General features: G+C 39.3%; 1 protein-coding gene across 1 annotated transcript in view; it reads right to left on the bottom strand.

Moving 5' to 3' along the window:
- The window catches only part of STK38L (serine/threonine kinase 38 like), an 80,046-nt gene extending 67,569 nt beyond the window's left edge, over positions 1–12,477 (bottom strand). Inside the window, exon 1 of the mRNA XM_032432663.1 lies at positions 12,325–12,477. The gene's annotated coding sequence lies outside the window, so the exon portion shown is untranslated. The remainder of the gene's footprint in view (positions 1–12,324) is intronic.
- Between the last annotated feature and the right edge of the window lie 8,680 nt (positions 12,478–21,157).

The following is a 21,157-nucleotide window of genomic DNA, read 5'->3' as shown; positions in this document are numbered from 1 at the left end:
GGATTAGAATGTGAATTAAGAAAGCTGAAACCTTGTGGGGCACCTGGGTGTCTCAATTGAGTGTCCGACTCTTGGTTTCGGCTCAGGTCGTGATCTCAGGGTCGTGGGATCAAGCCCCACATTGGTCTCCATGCTTAGCACAGAGTCTGCTTGAGATTCTCTCTCCCTCTGCCCCTCCCGCTCATGTTTTCTCCCCCTCTCTCTCTCTAAAATAAATAAAGAAATCTTTAAAAAAAAAGAAAGAAAGAAAAGAAAGCTGAAATGTTGTCAATTTTGTTTTCTTCTGGCTAAAGAAACTGTGTTAACGGAACACTGTTATATTAATCTGGGGGGAAGAAAGCAGGAGTTTAACATGCAAGATTTTGCCTGTGTTCCTCTAACACTGTCCGAGATTAACATGGGCTGCCCATATCCAGAACAGCAATGGGCAGATGCATCCTTATAAAAAAGACGCTCCAGGGGCACCTGGGTGGCTCAGTCGTTAAGCGTCTGCCTTCGGCTCAGGTCATGATCCCAGGGTCCTGGGATCGAGTCCCGCATCGGGCTCCCTGCTCCGTGGGAAGCCTGCTTCTCCCTCTACTACTCTCCCTGCTTGTGTTCCTGCTCTCACTATGTCTCTCTCTGTCAAATAAATAAATAAAATCTTTAAAAAAAAAAAAAAAAAAAGATGCTCCATCAGGCTATCATGGCTTAGTGATGCTTCCCATGAAGGCTGTCCTAGTGGGTGACAGTGTACTGACCAAATGATGCATGCTTCCATTCTACCCACAGTTATATTAATAAGTTCATTAATTGGCATTCTTGTGTTTATATAGCGGTCTCTTGGTCACTTGCTAAACGTAAGTAGATTTCCATACTCCTGATTATTTCTGGACACACACAAACAATTCACATTTATGGAGCTGGAAAAGTGAGGTCTACACCTTAAATATTAAATATGCTAGGAAAGGGATGGACAATGGAGTCCCAGGCTCAGAAAAGGTCTGAGCAAAATATACAAATTTGGAAGTGATCATGACAGAGTGGTCCCTAATGACATCAGGGCACATGAGATCATCCAGCAACCAGAGCATGTGGAGGGAGAAGAAAAGAGAATAGGGGGCAGAAGGCTGGAGAACACCAGCCACTGAAAGGAATGAAAGTTAGGTATCCTGTAAACTGCTGAATTCCTTGCCTCTAGCAAGGAACTAAAATATGTAGACAAAGACGAGCTGTCCACTTGTCAAGGATTAGAGGGAACGCACAGTAGAGAATCTGACCTCTACAGCAGCTTTCAGCTCTGAGCATGAGCCAGAGACTTTCATTCAATCCAGTATTTCTCACAATCTGAGAAATAACTTCACCATTACAGAAACACTAAAATTGTGCTTATTCTTATTCTTTTGCTTTGTTAGCCAGTCATGGAAAAACGTTTTGAAGAATTAAAGCTTCTTGTTTCCTGGAAGTGAAACATACTTGGTTTACCTGGACAGGAGACCACACTCTAGATCTAATTTCTTACCCTATTTTTCCTTCTGTGGGTCCAGTTATCTGAGTAGTTTGAAAATGCAGTTTTATCCAACCACATGTTCCTACTTATGCTTCCCTTCCCTTTCTACCACCTCTGCCTGATGGGGGCTATATACATAATCTGTGTGTTTAAACCGTAAATGTTTTACTACCTTTCAGAAATGTACCTGTAACTTTGACTAATATTTAAAATGTGCTGGTTTCTGTTTCCTTTTCTACTTAATACTAAAAACAGAGGCACAGGTATATAGACAAATTTTGTTTTTATTAAATCCAGAAATATTTGATTAAAACAAACTGTCGTTTTTGGCATAACAATACACCCAGCATATTTTCAGACATGACTACTGGCGGTTCAACTTAATCTTAAAATATGACACGCGTCCCACTAAGTGGCACCTGGAACAGGTGTCAGAGGTATTTGACCCCTTTTAACCTTTCCTCCAGCTCCCACCCTATGCCTCCCCCGATACTCTGCAAGCCCTACTTTTTCTTGTCCCTCTTCTCTTTCACTTTCCTCGTGGTAGTGCCCAGAAACTTTTATTATTACCGCTAAAGGCACTAAAGCTAACAGAGCAGCCAAGTGCCAGCCTAGAATACAGTAGATATAATTCTAATTGACTTTTTGGTTGTCCTTAGAAAACAACTATACTCTGTTTCAGTGGCTCAATTCACAAGACAGAATAAATGGCTCTACAAAAGAGACCTATGTGAAAAAGAAACCCAGCTTCCTAGCTCTGGCTGTCTAATATAGATTACATACACATAGTTCAGAATCATGATCTGCCAATGCAGGTCTCTTTCTTTCTTTTTTTTTTTTTTAGAGATTTTATTTATTTATTTTGAGAGAAAGAAAGGGAGAAAGGGACACAGAGAGAAAAGAGAGGAAGGGCATGAAGGGGGGGAGGGGCAGAGGGTGCCCTCAAGGCAGGTTTCAGAATGCCCAGAAAAGATGGGAGGGGAGTAAACTAGAGTCCATGTTTGACACCATTTAAAGTTTAAGTCATGCTAAGTTATAAAGTATAGTAAGGGTCAGAGTAGAGAAGATGAAAAAAAAAAAAAAAAACCCAAGGCTAGAACCAGAACAAAGGGACTTTAGCACTCGATATTACAGTTCTGGGAAATTTGCACGGGTTCCATAAAACTTTATGGGAAAGGTAAATAACTGTGTTCCTACCACAATCCCCTCCCTCGAATCAAGTGCTCTTGAAGCTGTGCGCTGATGCTGTATTCTCTTTATAAGACAACCCTAGTGGTTCTGGGCATTCATCAGAGAAAAAATTTTCAGTGGATCGCTTTCTCTCTCTGTCTCTCTGGCTATTGGTATCATTCATTACCTTTTCTATTTAATTTCACAAAATGGAAGCAAGAGACAATTTATTACTGGCAGTATACTTGCAGGCTGGGAGTGCGAAGCACAGCAGGTACTTCCAACTAGGCTGTAAGAGGCAACAGAAATACTTCCTTACAAAAGCTCAGAGTGCTAGACCTGGATTAAAAAAACAAACAAACAAAAAAAAAAACCATAGCAGGTGCACCTGGGTGGCTCAGTCGTTAAGCGTCTGCCTTCAGCTCAGGTCATGATCCCAGGGTCCTGGGATCGAGCCCTGCATCAGGCTCCCTGCTCCGCGGGGAGTCTGCTTCTCCCTCTCCCTCTGCCCCTCCCCCTGGTCATGTGCAAGCACGCACTCTCTCTCTCTGAAATAAATAAAATCTTTTAAAAAGAAGACTTAAAAAAAGCATGGCAAATAAAATGCTGTTTTATTAAGAGAAGTCCATTTTTCCTACTAGCCTCACGTCCCAACACTAAAATAACACAGTCTCTTAGATCTCTATGCTATCATGTCCTCCTGCTGCTTTTTGGCCTGAAAAACTCCTACTCACCCTTCAAATCTAAGCTCACACACTACCACCTCCCTGGAAGGCTTCTCTGATTTTCCCAAAGAGGTGCACCTTTTCCTTAGCTGCCCCTCCTTCTGCTCCTTCATTGTAACGGCTATGTGCTATTGCAATCATGTCTACACTGCGAGTGTGGCTCTCTAGTTCCCTGCCTGCTGCCTGAGGGAGCACCATGCCCTTCCATCACTGCATCTCCTGGCACATGACATGTACCTCACAGGTAATTCACACAGTGAAAGAACTTCCTAGGTCTCAAGATGGAGGAGCAACAACCATCCATGCAAGTCTCTCTTTTCCAATCCCACCTAGTTTAGAACTTTATTATCTATCTCCTAGATCATTTAGTCTCTTCAAAACAAAAACACAAATTTAGAAAGATACATGCACGCCTATGTTTATTGCAGCATTACTTACAATAGCCAAGATATGGAAGCAACCTAAGTGTCCATCCATAGATAAATGGATGAAGAAGATGTCGTGTATCTATACGATGGAATATTAGTCAGTCATAAAAAAAGGATGAGATCACGCCATCTGCAATATGGATGGACCTAGAGGACATTATGCCAAGCAAAACAAGTCAGGTTGAGAAAGACAAATACCATAGGAATTCCTTCATATGTGGAATCTAAAAAAAACAAAACAAATGAATAAACAAAAAGCGGAATCAGGCCTATAAAAACAGAGAACAAACCTATGGTTGCCAGAGGGGAGGGGCGGGGCTGGGCAAAATAGGTGAAGGGGAGTGGGAGGCACAGGCTTCCAGTTAGGAAATGAGTAAGTCATGGGGATGAAACACACAGCCTAGGGGACATAGTCAGTGATACTGTAACAGCACTGTGTTGGTGACAGGTTAGGTAGCTACACTGGTGGTGAGCACAGCACATAGAGAAGTTGAATCACTATGTTGTACACCTGAAACTAACGTAACATCGTGTGTCAACTATACTCAAATAAAGAAAATTTAAAAATAAATAAAAATAGTCTCTTCAGTGGTCTTCTCATTTCTGGTCCCTCTTCCCTCGAATCCAGTCCAAAGACACTACTGCCACTGTAATGTTACTAAAGTATGAATTTAATTAAAGGTACCAGGTTGAACAGCGGATGATGCAAGAATGAAAAGCTTTCTGAAAAACACCGTCCTCAAAGCTCAGTGGGCTTAAATCCAACAGGGCAGAGAGAGAAGTAAATAATTAACATATAATTTATCAGGTGTTATAGAGATATATCCAATTCATGCTAATCCCTCTGCCTGGCCTGACCTTCACTCTTAAATAGCCAATTCATATTTCACTTTATATGGGAAGCCTTCCTAATCTCTCCAGCCAGAAGCAATCCCTCCTTCCTCTGCTCCCACAGCGCCCTGTCACTCACGTATCACTTTCTGTTTGAATTACAGTTATTTGTACCCATACATTATGTCTCTTGCTGGATGGAGCCTTTCTATGTGGAAGTGCAATATATTATACTCATCTCTATTTTGCCACGGTACCTCATACGGTGCCCTGCAAATAGACGATAAATGTTGAATTATGATAATTAACCTCACTAAAACATTATGAGTCTGTGATTCCTTTAGGATTTGCCAGCATTAAGAACATCGATGGGCCAAATACATGCAATTCAGATGGAAATTCTTCCACTCTAGCCACAAAAATAGAAAAAGTCTTTTTGGTTTGGCTAGATAATAGTGGACATATGGAGAATATCCTCAACCAGATTTGAAAGATGCGCGCAAATGAAATGGATCTCTATTGTAAAAACACAACAAAAGGCAACTCCCTAGCGCTATAGACCAGGCGACTAGCCTCTGCTGACAAATACCCAAAACCGGGGAAGCACAAACAGTGGTGTTCCCACCCTGGAACCAACTCAATGGGCAAACGCTTAACTAAGAAAAAATACCCAGTTTAGTAAAAATTAAATTTAGTAAAACAAGATACTGGCACAAGATACACTTTTTTAAAGATAGATCATTGAATAAGCTCTCCGATCTCTCAAATAATACAACTTGCCAGAGTTCAATACATGTAGCCTGTCCATTCTCTAAAGTTGACATCCAATTTCCTACAATAGTGACACTTTAAGATACTTCATCAAGCCCTCGTTAGGCTCTCCCTTTCTCCAATTTCACTTTTGAAATGATTATCTGTCCTCCCTCCACCCCATTCCTTCACTGTAATCCTTTTAGTCAAATGCCACAGTTTTATGCAGGATGAGGTAGGCAGCAACTTAACCACCATTCACCTGAATCACAAGAATGGAGGACTTTGAAATTTGATTTAAAATGCAGAACTAAAATTCCAACTTCTCAATTTCGACCAAAAAGGAAGCTCAAATCTCAAAACTATAACACCCTTTAAGAAAATGCTGTGCTGTAATGATATTTACCTGCTCTTAATTGGCTTGAAGTCAGAACATTTGATTATATCATTTATTTCAGCATTAAAATTGCTGAGGGCAAGAACTGTGTCTCATCAACTTATTTTGCACAGTCCTTAGGAAAGTGCCTGTAGCAGCTCTTAATCTAAGGACCTGAGTTATAGGGAGGATTTCTAGGAGGATATGTGAAAAAAAAAAAATGCTTTAGGAAATTCTAAAGCACAATACCAATATAAGGTGCTACAACTAGTATTCTTACAATAAGCTCTCTCCAAGAGCAAGTCCCCCTATACAGGAAATATGAGTTGAGCTGAATTATTTCTGTATACTTCTCCTAAAAAGATTTATGTTTGACATGCAAAACTGTAAATAATTCCTAAAAATGGGAGGAAGGGAAGAAAGAAAACTCAGGTGGGACTAGAAGAAGGAAGTAAATTAAACAGCAGAGGAGACATTTTTTAAATAAAACAAAGCAATACAAGAGAAAGCAAACTGGATCTCAGGGATCAAGTTCTAACTCCATCACTCACTATCTACCCACATGACCTTGGTCACTTCTCCAAAGACTACAGTTTCCTCATGTGTAAGCAGAAATAATAACTCATAAGGTTGCCGCAGGGATTAAATGAGATGATATTAATATACAGTCCTTAGCGTTATGTCTTATACATAGTAAGTGATAAGTGAGTGATTACTGTTGTTGATAAAATTATTATTAGACCTGTACACTGACTGGTGACATTCAGGAAGAAAAAAGAGCCAAGAACATGTCAGAAGGGAAGGTGACAGAGAGCTAAATCTATAAATTCCTGTTGGGATACAAAGTTTGAGAAACATAGATTACACAAAGCATTTTTCATATTAAATGTACAAATGACGTACTGTGTCTCCAGGATTGCTGAAGAATCTACAGAACTATAGCCAAAACCTCAAAGTCATAAACGCAGAATAGCAATGACCACATGGAGAGAGAGCAGGACCCCCCGCCAAAAAAAGTGCTTATTGATGTGTACAGAAGCCTGTTTCCAAACTTTCAATTTTTTAACTTTTCCTAGACAGAATGAAAGCTAGGCTCCACAGCAAAGGCACACCAACTCTGCTTGCCAAAAATAGATGGCATTAACAACCATGCACAGTCATTTAGGTTTCTGTCATCTTGTTCTTTATTCGGGGGAAGTTGTTGTATTTGTGGCTGATTTTAGGTGTTAAATATTTTTAACTCCATCATCTTCAGTAACTGCAAAAGTAAGGAAAGTGTTCCAAAATTAGGAATCAGATGTAGAGATAGCAAGTAATTATAAAAGGTAAGAAAACAAGGGGAAAGGTAAGAGATATCAGAGGGAGGAAAACACTGGATGCTGCCTGTATATACGGGATCAGACTTGTGTAAGTTGTAACAAAGTCTATACCTGTGGAATCAGTAAGAATCAGCAAAAGACAAGGAAAACAAGAAAGCTGCATGTGTGGCCAGAGAATCAACATCAGTTTGGGTTGTCAACTGGTCTGGTGTTAGTTCAGGAGAAGGCAAGGAGTTTGCTGAACAGTTTAAAAGCTGAGCATAGCAGAAGTGCTCCTATCGCAACACTGCCGAAGCTCGAGGCCTTTTTGAATTTACCCAACTCAGTGTGAATGGTTAGCTCACCATATGACCTGTCACTGCTAAGATCTTCTCTAAGACCTGTGCAGACATCATCTAAGAGGGAAGCTACCTGTCTCAGTGGATGTTCAACACGGACAAAACTAGTCTATTAGGGGAAAAGATGCTCCAAAATTTCTACCAGCAAGGAGGTGAGAGTAAATCTGGTTTCCCTCTAAGGCACCAGATCACACTCCTCTTTACTAAGAATAACCTTTCAAAACCAAACCTGTACTTAGAGAAATGTTAACTTTTTTTATAACAAAGCATAATTGTCTTATGAGTATCTGCATGAGGGGCACCCGGGCGGCTCAGTCAGTTAAGCTTCCGACCCTTGATTTCGGCTCAGGTCATGTTGTCAGGGCTGTAGACAGAGCCATAGTCAGGCTCCACAATGGGTGTGGCTTAAGATTCTCTCTCTTCCTCTCCCTCTGCCCCTCCCCCCGTGCTCGCTCGCTCTCTCTCTCTCTCTCTCTCTCTCAAATAAAATCTTTTATAAAAAATAAATTTTTTTAAAAGTATCTGCATGAAATTATGGGCTGAAGATCCTAAAAATTTTGTCAATCAGGTGATGGTAAATGGAAATAATATGCCATCACTATTAATTTAAGCTGTGTAAAAATACATACATATGTATCTACAAATACATATATATTTAAATTTGTTTTGCCACTTTTGTCTAATTGTAATAATATAAATATATGAGCTTTAAATACTGGCTTTAGTTCTTCTACTTTTCCTATTAGGTTGGTTTTTTTTTTTTGGATCATGACCCGAGCCGAAGGCAGACGCTTAACAACTGAGCCACCCAGGCGCCCCTCTATTGGGTTTTAAGCTCATCAACCATAAATTACCTACTGTGGGGGTTTTCTACACTCTACCTGACTCAGACAAGGAGAGAACACTTCCTATATTCAACCTCAGAAAATGTGCCTCTGGAACTCTATTATGAGTTTGGTCAATCAGGACACAGACAAGGGAGCTAAAGAGTCTGCATCTTGATAGACAGTACCCAACCACTGCCGAGACACACTTTCTCTCCTAAACGTTAAATCCAGTTGCGTTTATTGTGATCCCAGTACTTTGATAACCAATAACAAATGTGAACTATACTTGAAACTTCATTAATAAAATCATTTGCACCATTCATTCAACAAAGAAGCATTTACTGAGTAGGTCTATAGGAGGCACAGTGCATTTCGATGGCACCTTTTATTTTACAATCCCAAAAGAGCTCTCAAAGGTGCCCTAACAGAAAGTATCAGTGATTGAACTTCTCTCATCTTATACATGTACAACACTCTATTCAAAACCCTGATTCGTGGGGCGCCTGGCTGGCTCAGTCAGTAGACCATGCAACTCGATCTTGGGGTTGTGAGTTCGAGCCCTGAGTTGGGTCTGTAGAGATTGCTTAAAAGTAAAATCTTTAAAAAAAAAAAAAAAAAAAACCCTGATTCAGGCATAATATATTTAGCTATTTGTGGAAATAAAAACTAAAAGGGCTGAGACTACCAATCATTAACTAAATTCCAACTTCACAATTCAATCCAAAAAATACCCAGTGCCAAGTGATTTTTTTAAATTACAAGCCAAAATATACAGTGATTCAAACATTCCATTAGGCAAAGGAGTTAATTTAATTACAATTTCTCATTTCTAAATCCTATGGGTATGGTACTAGGTAATAAGTCAAATTTATCAAGAGTCCCACTCAATGGTTACATTTAATTTGCACCAAGAGCAACTTTTTGAAATTGATTATCTAACATTCCAAAAATAACTTACTTACTTGGGTGTTCCTTATTTTGAAGCTCTTTCTAGAAAATTGAGCCCTAAATCTATGTGCCAGAGAAATGTATTTTCCTAAATCAATTTTTTTGAAAAAGACCATCAAGAATGGAAGAGAAAATAAGGATAGAGATTAAGCACAAGGACACAGGTATAAGCCAGAATGTTTGGGTTGGAACCCCTGTTCTATCATTTTCTAGTTATCTGGTCTTGGTACCTCAGTTACTCTGTCTGCAAAATGGGAATAATAAAAAATACCTACTCCATATGGTTGTTATAGGAATTAAACCCAGGTAAATTAGTACATGTAAGGTTTTCGCAGCAATCAGGATTACATAAAGTGTTTACTTATTATGATTATCATGCCTAGATCATCCAAATCATCTATACAAATGCCTTTCCCTACTCAAAACCTTCCTTAATTGATCTAGTAGAATTTAAACCCTCCCTCCTAGGCTTCTCCACAGAATGCAAGTGAATCACAGTTATTTGGGTACATTTCCCTCCCATTAGATTGTACCTCTCTGAAGATAGAGACTACAGCTCATCTGACTGCACCAGACATCAAATATTGTTCACTGTTGTCCTTCTTTTCCCTCTCTCTAAAGGTTCTGAAAAATCATACCCTGTCAATTAGCAAACCTTTACCTGGAGACAGGCGATTTACGTAACCAGCGCACTTAAATACCGATCTTACCTTGCTAAATAAGATCTCTTAAGACTTAAACGAAATTTTGTGGGGAGAGGGAGGGAGGTAAGGATTAATTTGTTTAAACTGTTAAGGATATTTTCTTAAACTAATTTATTTTTTAAAAATTTCTTATGCCTACAAGCTTACTTGCATTATTTCATTCAAAAAAGCCTATGGTACTTTTAATATAAAAATACAGTAGCATACTTTCTGCATATGTCAAGTCTAACCTAATCATAACTTGCCCATCTGCTGATTTTAATGTAATCCTGGGGATGCTAGAAGACAGTATGCTTGCTTGATTCACCCTACACTATTTACGTAAAATAAAATCATTTTAACATTACATTGAGATGCAAATCTTTCTGGCTTTGATTTGTGCCCTCTTTTCCCTCTTAAAAAAAGTGCCACACACACACACACACACACACACAAAACAAGCCTCCAACTTATTCCGGATCACTGGGAAAGCACTTTCTAAAGTATTACCCAACTTCGCTCACACAATGATGTGGCCCTTACTGTGAGAGAACAGAACTTTTCTGAAAACAAATGGCTGAATTGAGTGCATTTTCTACAAATTTTCCTTTGTTTTTATAGTGTCCTGCCTTTTGAAATTAATTTTTCAGCATATAAACTGCTGAGGACACCTATTCATTTGCACAAATTTTCCTAGTCTCTATTCGACTCACTTTAAAACAAACTAAAAAACAGAAGGCTGAAGAAGAATTGCACCCATTTAATGTGGCTTTTCCAAGTCTAATTTTTTTCATTCCTCAGTGGCAGGGCCTTTCAAAGGAGTACAAAAGCTACACCCAATTTATTTCTCATCCTAAAAACAACCCAGCCAAATGGAAAACATTATAAGCCATCTTAACCAGGAGAAAAACACAAAGCTACACCACATCAAACCAATATATATATATATTTTTTAGATCAGGATTTTTCACACAAAAGTACTTTCATGAACCCATGCAATGAACAAATGTAATCACAATTTAACATCATATTTTGAACTAATTTCTCTTCCTCAAATAGTCCCAATGGTGGCTAATTCACCTATAATACCTCTCAGCTACTGGGTAGAGTATAGTAAACTTAATTGTTTTATATATCCTGAGGCATACAAAGAAAGGTCAGTCAAACACAAAGAGGTTCCCAGTATCTTATATACATATATGACTGAGACAAAAAATCTGCACTGGATAAGTAAAATTGGGCTTAAGCAACAATAGATCCCGCCCTAAAGTAGGGCGACCTGACAAGTTAAGCCCCCCACCCCTACCCCCTAAAAGACAAGGTCTCACTCCCATTTTACAACCAGGAGGCATAAATTAAAACACTTAAGAGCATAAATTAAAACTTTTAGGAGTTGTTTTCTCAGACGTTAGCCGTAAGAAAGCTAATACTGACGCCTTTTCCGAGTAACTGGCTTCTATCAAAACTTATCACAAGTTATGTGAAACCTACAAGAGCATTGGTTCTGCATTTTACCCAGTGAGAACAACAGCATCACAGTTTTTGGACAAGCCACCACTTCCAGCACCTCCAGCTCTTCCCGCCCCTCCTCCCCCATTTCTTTTAATATCCTTCCTCCAAACTTGCAACACGAAAAGGGATCCCACAAAACAAAAGCAGCATCAGTAAACGGGGAGGCTACTGGTTTTGAAAATAAAGTTTGTTCCTTTGCTGTCAACCTGATAACTTTTTAAAGATGAAACGTCTCCTACTCGATCGGGTACAACCTTTCCTATTCCCTTACCAAACAACCATTCGTTTGCCCCCGACAGTAAAGAGAAAAAAAGGGAGTGGGAGAAAATGATATTGAAAAGAGGGTCTACGGTGCCAGGGGTAGGAACACATTTTTGAGACCGGTGTTTGAACACTCCGTGCTTCTGGGAACTGGGAGGCTTTACTGTGTCGATCTGAGAAATGTTTAGCAATCTGACGCATCAGTTTTTAGGAATGGTACACAAGCAGCCCCCACAATTTGAGCCATGCCTAGAATCCTTCTTCTCGGTGACATCGGCTGGAGGGCACGGGACGGGCGAGCGGGGGGTACCAGGAGAGGTTCCGCGACATTTGTTATTGTTTATGAAGCCCAGGCAGGGACCGGGATCGGGGTGCTCGGGGGCCGAGGAGTGGAAGGGGAGAGGAGCAGGGAAGCACAAAGATTCCTCCCGGGGCCCGGAGCTACCTCTCCGGGGACTGGGGGCTAGTAGCCCCTCGGGGAACAAGAGGGCCAAGGCCGTCGCTGGAGCTTCACTGGAGACATTGCCAGCCCCGACATTAGCCCGGCTGTCCCTGGACACCCAAAGACACAGAAGATCTCCTCCGGCTCCTGCACACAGAGTTGGGGCCGGCGCAGCCAGCGGGGCCCCCCACCCGCGGCCGCCGCGCGCCGCAGCAGCGTACTCACCTGCCTCCGGTCGCGCCCGCGGCCGGCTCAGCCTCCGCACGGACCGCAGCCGGTCCGGGGCCCGTCCGCTCCCTTTTGCCCGCTCCGCCCTCGCCCCGCCCCCGGGAGGTGGCACCCGCGGCCGCGCCGGAATCTCGGGGCGGCCTTACTGAACTCTCGCGAGCCCTCCTTCCTCGGCTTCTCGGTGGCTGGGCCGGTCAGACTCGGCCCTGACGTCATACGCACCACAGCCGGAAGTAGCCTTCTGTCGTCAACGCCCGCTCGTCTGCCCCACCCACCTACTCCTGGTGAATTCCTGATGGCCCTGGAGGAGTGGAGTGGACAGTCACTACTTCCCTCATTCATCAACCTCACCTCACTTACCTCTTCTCTATTCAAAGCTGGTCCACAGCTGGTTATTGTAAGAGTGCTCAGTGTGTTGCCATTAGTCACGTGTCCTAAGTGACAGAGTTTTTCTTAATACTTAACAATGTAATGCAAAGAATAAGTCACAATGTAATGCAAAGAAATGGAAAGGGGTTTAGAGATAATCCCCACGAATCCACCCATTTTGCAGATTAGGAAAGGGTGGTCAACAAAGATGGTTTGGCTGACCAACTTGCTTAATCAGTAGCTGTGGGATCTAGAAGCCACCCAGGTTCCTTGACCCTTTTCCATCTCACCGTGACTCCACTGCAAAGACTTGAAAGGGATTCAAATTTGGAAAAGCCACAAAAAACTTGGAGGCATTCACGAAAAACTTGCTTAGGTTGTCTTGGAAAATCTAAAATAACTGATAGTACTGGGCTGCTTTATGTAGGATCTGAGAACTAGGAGGGAAATCCCTGCAGTATGACGCAAAAGGGACGGCTTTGTGAAGATGATGCATTTGACTTTGGAGAAAAAAGTTACTGGGCAAACCAAATAAGAGAATCATTCCCAATTATTGTTAACAAATTTATCTTCGATCTGAATATTGGAGGTGTTACAAAATACCCTTGGCTTTTAGAGACAACTAAGACAGTATGTAAAGCTGGTATTGTGCTTGCAGAAAACATAATTAACTTTAGTTTCACCAAGAGGAAGTGATAGATGCAAAAGAGGTAGGGAAGCATCATGACATCACTTCTGTCTCTCTTTTTTTTTTTTTACACCCTGTGCTTTCTCATATATAGCTTGGTAACAGAAAAAGCACTACTTCGGTAATTAGTGTATTCCTGAGGAAATCAGTTCCACTGATATATGGTCCTTTTGAGACTCAAATAACAATTGCCATATATGAGTATGAGGAGGTTTAATTGTGATCAAACATGCTTGACAGAGGCCTGTACACTTCTCTCCCTCCACACCTCTCTCCCTCCACCACACACCTACATATATTAATTCAAATGAGTAGAATGGAGAACAATTTATGGAGTGTTCTATAGCAAATTTATGCTTTCAAATATGCCATACATTTTTCATAACACTGGAGTAATAAGGACTAGTCTAGGGTATCAGAGTAGGATAATATGGAGGCTAAAGCTTTGACCTCCAGTTTCTAAACTGAGGCTATTCTAAACAAATTCCCACAGGAAGCTGTTGAAAGTGCCTAAACTGAAATAAATTAGAGCCATATGCCCTTCAGGAAGCTTGGTGAAATCTGGGGACCTTTCTCAGAATGTTGTTCTTAAATGCATAAAATAAACTGTCTAGGGCTACAAAGGAAATCCATTTTATTGACATATAGTTATCAAAATACTAAAAAGTGAATTTTTGATATAGTTATGTGATCAGCAGCTTCTAAGATGACTCCCAATAATCCTCATTTCTGGTATTCCTGTCTTGTGCAACCCCCTCCTCTTGGGTATGGATCTAGTGACTTGGTTCTGAAAAATAAAATACAGCAAAACTGATGGGATGTCACATATCATGAGTAAGTTACAAAAAGAATCTGCCTTCCATCTTGCTATCCTCTCTTGCTCTCTCCCTTGCTCGCTCTGGTAGAAACCTGCTTGCCATGCTGTGACCTATCTTATGGAGAGGCTCACTTGGCAGGGAACTGGAGAGGTCTTTGGTCAGCAGCCCCCAAAGAATTGAGGCACTCAGTCCAACAACCCATGAAGAACTGCCAGCAACCTGAGTGAGCTTGGAAGCAGATTCTTTCCCAGGTGAGCCTTGAGGTGAGAGCAGCTCTAGCGGATACCTTGATTGCAGCCTGGGAAAGGACCCTGAGCCACAGACCCAGCTAAACCATGTCAGCTTCCTGGCCCACAGAGACCTTGAAATAATAAGTACTTGTTGTTTAAGCCCCTAGTTTGGGGGGTAATTTATTACACAGTCAAAGATAACAGATAAAAGATAAACTCTTATTATCAACTCTCTCAGACATTAGAATTAAAGCCCAGGTAATAAACTCAGTTAACAGATATAGGCCATGGCCACTGCTAACTTTATTAACCTACAGTTGAACATGAATTTTTATTCCCTAGCTTTCACTTATTCCCTCTTCTCCAAATCTATGCTAAACATAGATAGACAGGCTAAAATCTTAGGGTGGAAAGTGAGAAAAACTGTGGTTGAAAACCTCTACAGCTCTCAGAATTCACCCGATATTTGTTTTCGGCATGTAAGCTGAAATTGTAAGCTCCCTGACCAAAGTGACTCTATAGTATTACCTTTACTCTTATTACCTCATAGTAAGTAACTAATGAATGCCAAATGATGGCAGTAAATAATAATAGAAGGAAACTATTAATAAAATCTTCTCACTGGGTGAGTAAAGCTGCTTTTCTATATATGCAGCTTTGCAATTGTGGGATATGGCCAAAGCAGTATTTGGAGGATAGTTTATTGCTTTAAATGCATTTAACAGAATACGCAAAATGTAAAAACAGATGAACCAAGCTCTTAACTCTAACTTGAAAAAGAAAAGAAATCTAAAGAAAGTAGAAGGATGTAAAGACTAGTACAGAATCCCTTCGAGGGGTCCATGGCCCTTATCTGCACCATGTATTACAGATCAAAACATAATCAATCCTAGATATAACTCTGTTTTTCAAATGGATGTAAATTCTATTATGATTAACAAATTCAAATACAGTTCTAAAATATAAAGGCAGAAATTAATACAAGAGGGAATTTTTTTAAAAAGACTGAAATTGACCTATAATAACCAAAAAGTGATTTTTCGAAAAGTCCAGGAAGTAGGAAAAACTTTGGTAAGACTAATTCAGGAACAAAAAGAAAAGACACAAACAGTAAGAATGATAATGAAGATGTAACTGGTATGAAGATTTTTTTTTTAAAGAATAAGAAATTATGATTAAAAAAGAGAGACTATTAAGACAGGCTGGTTGAGCACTCTCCTCTGTGTGAATAAAAGAGTAATGTTAATTCCTGATTCACTCCACGTTTAGACTAAAGAGCAACTAATATTTACTGAGTCTGTGTGTCGAGCATTGTGTTCTTTGCTTGTACTATCTCATTTAATTCTTACAATAAGCCTGTGAGTTAGGTACTATTATCCCCAGTTTTCAGATAATGAAACTGAGGCTCAGGGAGCTATGGTGACTTACCTCAGGTCACCCCAGATAGCGAATGAGAAAGGCAACCACTCAGATTCCCAATAGTAGACAAAAGAAGCACTACTGAGCAAAAGCAAAACAAAAAATCTGGAGATAGAGATACTTGTTTTAAGTCACTTGCCTACTTACAACATGCACAGTGAATGTTAGCTATTACTGTTATGATAATTCCCATACTTTAAATGGGTTTAAGACTATACCACCTCAAACACACAAGAGATAAGGGGAAATTCACTTTCAAGGATGTTTATCCCCCCATTATTTATTCACAACTATGAAAAGTTGGAATCAACGCAGATGCCTAAAGGCAGGGGTCAGTGCAATAAATTACGGTGGATCCATACAGTGTAATAGCACATATGTGTTAGAAATCATAAGTAGATCGATGATTAACATGGGGAGATGTTCAGATATATTAATAGGTTTGAGAATTCTTTTAAAGCAGGTTGCCAAGAGTGTAATATCCTTTGTACGAAAATTATTTGAAAAATAACATGTGTATATGTGTAGACATTTATAATATGCACGTTCATATGCATATTTCAAGACTGAAAAGAAAGACACTAAAATAGAAGTTTTCTCTCACTGTGATTATGAAAAAAAATTATGATGTACAATGTTATACCAGTAGATTTTTAAAATTTTTTTAAAGGAGAGAGAGAAAGAATAGGTGCTTTTCAGTTTTCCATGAAGGCTGTCCTGATGGAAATCTATTACTTTTCTTACTATGGAAAAAAATGAAAAGTTTATGGAATAATGCCTTTCCAGTACGACCTGGAGAGTGTTTGATTCCTGGCTACTCTTCTCATAGTCCTGACTTTCAAAGGGGCTCTAGCTCAGCCAGGCTAAGTGTAATTGAGTTTCTTTGAAAATAAATGCTCTGTTCTGTAAGCTTCCGGGGCCTTTCACTGGACCATTTGATCAAACACATGACAATCCATTCAGAACTCTCACCAGACTGTCTTCCACAAAGCACTTTATAAACCTGAAAACAATGACTTTTAATAGATCCCTGCTTTAATTGTTAACCTGCTTGACTAAATGGCAAACATTTTATCACTAAGGGTCTAAAGCATTCCCACATTTGGGATCTTTCTCCCCCAAAGTGAAAAGCACCTATGTAAAACAGATGCCTGAAGAGAAGCATTAAGGAAAAGTAAAAAATGCATTATGTTGAACTATCTCTTTGTGTTATGTTTCTTGCTCTGCAAAGGGTAATAAAGAACCAAACAAGATTTTAATTCTAAGGACCTAGTTCTGTTACTAGCTGTATGATCTAGGACAGATCAAAAAAGTTATCTGAAGTCTTATTTCTGCATCTGCAAAGTGAAGAATTTCAACACAACAGTTGCTGCAAAGATGAAATATAATTACATATGATAAAAGCACTTTAAGACCAATAAAACCCGTTGCCATAATGGAAATAATACTAGATTGAAGATATAAAGATCTCAATATCAATAGCTACCTCCTAGGATCACTATGAGCCTTAAGTGAAATTAAATGAGATAAATTAAGCACCTAGTGTAGGACTCAGAACCTATTCACATTCAGTTCAAGTTAATTACCATTTCTGCTAATAATAATATTCAGCAGTATAACAGAAACACGCATTTCAGAATGGAACCCTCTTTTCTCTTGTCAACTACAAGTCAAATGGATTCTCTGAATTTAAGGAATAATTTTGGTGATGTTAACATCCATAAAGAGAAAAAGATTCCCTGTCGGACCTTTCCTGCTTTGATTCTTGTCTGCTTTCCATTGATTCTTAGAAATTCCTGATACTAACAGAGATACAGATACAGTGGATTTTCCAGCTGTGAAATAGGAAATCTAGTGCATGAGTAAGATGACGCCAAGTGATGCTGCAGTAACAGACCATCACGGAATTTTAGTGGCTTCAGATGGTGAAGATTTATTTATTGTTTTTGCTTTATGACCTTTGTAGGTCGCCAGTAAGGCTTTGCTCATTGGAGGCACTGGGGCTTTGGGGCCAGTAGGGCGGCCATCGTCTTGAACATTGCTAGTCCTCATGCCAGAAGGAAAAGAAGAGTGGAGGGTCTCAGGTAGAGGTTTCTTCTTACAACCCATTGGCCAGAAGTCGTTTCATGGCCCTATGCAAATAAAAGGGAGCCAGGCGATAGAATTTTTTATTTTCCAGGAGAGAGAGAAAACCAGAAATATTTGGCAATTGTACCAATGACTACCGCACACTGTATATTGGGCATGTGAAATTGTACTGGTTATGGGAAAACCACTGTCCAAATACTATTAGGATTCCCTTATCCCCACCTCCTAAAGAAAACCTGACAGTTTTAGTTTCTTAGAATGGAAAAAAAAAGATAGTAGGAAGGGAAAAATGAAGGGGGGGGGATCAGAGGGGGAGTCAAACCATGAGAGACTATGGACTCTGAGAAACAAACTGAGGGTTCTAGAGGGGAAGGGGGTTGGGGGGATGGGTTAGCCTGGTGATGGGTATTAAAGAGGGCACGTACTGAATGGAGCACTGGGTGTTATACGCAAACAATGAAGCATGGAACACTACATTAAAAACTAATGATGTAATGTATGGTGATTAACATAACATAATAAAAAAATGTAAAAAAAAATATATATATAATTATTCTTACTACTCCTAACTTCTAATTTTTACCAAATACAATATACTTAAGTTATATTCAAAAAAAGATAAAAGAAAGGAAAACTGCAGGGGCGCCTGGGTGGCTCAGTCAGTTAAGCATCTGCCTTCAGCTCAGGTCATGATCCCAGGGTCCTGGGATCGAGCCCCGCATCAGGCTCCCTGCTCAGCGGAGAGCCTGCTTCTCCCTCTCCCTCTGCCTGCCGCTCTGCCTACTTGTGCTCTCTCTCTATCTCTCTGTCAAATAAATGGATAAAATCTTTAAAAATAAATAAATTAAATAAATAAATAAATAACAAGAAAGAAAACTGCAAGACACTATGATATTTTGTGATGATACATGCTATATTAGATATGGTCTAAAATTTTTAACATCGAGTTAAAAAAGAAAAAAAGAAATTTGTCTGGTGTCTTCAGTTTCCTAAAAATGATCTTCATTGACCTTAGAAATTCACTAACATTGCAATTAAATTTTTAAAAGACTTTTTCTTTTTAAAACTGAGAAGTGGTTTTTTTCCTTAAATTTTTTTATCTTCCCCATTCCTAATTTTAGGGTTGAGTACAAAAATTTCATTTTCTCAAGTAAGAGAAAGAAGCCTCCACAAAAGACTGTTTTTCATCATAATAGTTGAATTCAACTTATAAAAAACCCATTGATATTTAATGTAGGCAGCCCAAGAAAAGCTAAAATAATTTGAATCCATTCTAGTAAATTATTATACTCACTTTGTTGTAGAGTACCTATTCATATCCTGTGATTCTAGCACTTGAAATTATTATACTTTAAAAATCGAATACTTTCCAGTTTTAAAAGGAATTTTAAACTCCTCTATTTTTAACAGTAAGTCATGTGTGTATAGTTTGGTTTTAGATCTGCACTAGAATTCCTATACTTTATTTGGCTTTTCCTCTATAATATATTAGCCATTTAATGTGGAATATGTAAAACACAGTTGATTTCTTTAAAAGTAATTATGACTCTACTTCAAAGTCTGAATTGTTAGAATCAGCTCTTTAGAAATGGTGTGAGGTCTCAGAAAATCTGTAAATTAAGAGGTTTTAGTTTGGCTTTCTTTTTTATAACTTCCATCTTTTGGGATGGGGATTTCTTTCCTTTTCTTATAGCCACCCTATTCAGTGACTCTAAGTGCAGGTCCTACTCCTTCCACAAAGCACTTTATAAACCTGAAAACAATGACTTTTAATTGATCCCTGCTTTAATTGTTAACCTGCTTGACTAAATGGCAAACATTTTATCACTAAGGGTCTAAAGCATTCCCACATTTGGGATCTTTCTCCCCCAAAGTGAAAAGCACCTATGTAAAACAGATGCCTGAAGAGAAGCATTAAGGAAAAGTAAAAAATGCATTATGTTGAACTATCTCTTTGCGTTATGTTTATTGCTCTGCAAAGGGTAATAAAGAACCAAACAAGATTTTAATTCCAAGGACCTAGTTCTGTTACTAGCTGTATGATCTAGGACAGATCAAAAAAGTTATCTGAAGTCTTATTTCTGCATCTGCAAACCTCACATCATAACTCCTTCAGTTATCTGCTTTATTTTTAAATTTTTATTTATATATTTATTTATGTATTTATTTTCATTTTTTTTTTTAATGTTGAAATCCCTGGGACTGAAGGAACAGTCCAGATAGAGAATGTCTCTAACTCAAACCCCCAGAGTGGCGTGGGTACAAGTAGATGTTCCTACTGCATTCTGAGCCTGGAGGGAAAGTCAGACATGGGGCAACTAGCAGACCTGTTTTCCATGGTTTAAAGTAAATTGTCCATGCTCAGAGGCAGAGAATAGGACAGACCAAGTGGGCAAGCAGAACAGAGGGTCTCTACCAGGTTACATTGGATGTCAGAAAGAGGATCACATTTGGGGTCCACCTCTGGACTAAGGGCTGATTCCTTAGCCTTGTGGTTTTGGGCACATTTCTTAAACTTTCTAAACCTCAATTACCTCATCCATAATAGGGATAATTTAGGAGGTCCTCATTATCAGAAGATAATTTTTATTAAGAAACAAAAATTAAGATATTGGAAGGAGAGTTAGTATTTTCTAGTAAATATAGAAAAAAATTATGTTACATGTATTTTATGATAAAAATTTTTAGGGTACAATAACAGCTATGTAGTACCTAGACTGGGCAAAGGCTGAATCACGTTAGGGATTTTTTTAGCATAATTTTTCTGACACAATTGTATGATATTATGGATTAACATCCCTTCAATTGACATTGGACATTACATCACAATCATACAGAGACGGTCACTCTTGAAAAAAATACCTGTTTGCTGAGATCTTTTGATGTTCACATTTTTCTCTTTTAAACCTTTGTTTTCAACAGTTTCCACTGTTGAAGCAGTTAAAACAATTGAACTTCCTTCTCAGTTATCTCTCCCACTAGGAGATGTCAACTTTATGGCAAATTCCTAGTACTGGGTGCAAGGGAATGCACATTTTACACTTCTACACTTATTGCCCAACCACTCTCCAGAGAGTGTACTAATTTTTACTCTAACCAGCACACAATACAAGCAAATCCCCACTTCCCCACATGCTTGTTCATGCTAGGCTTTATCTATATTTTTAATCTTGCCCAAGGAAGACTAAGACCTTGGGATACTATTAGAGAGAGACCCT

This window comes from Phoca vitulina, unplaced genomic scaffold (assembly GCF_004348235.1).
Source record: "Phoca vitulina isolate PV1807 unplaced genomic scaffold, GSC_HSeal_1.0 scaffold49, whole genome shotgun sequence".
In the NCBI taxonomy this organism is placed as follows: domain Eukaryota; kingdom Metazoa; phylum Chordata; class Mammalia; order Carnivora; family Phocidae; genus Phoca; species Phoca vitulina.
Note: the sequence above shows the minus strand (reverse complement) of the source record. Positions and strands in the feature narration are given on the sequence as shown.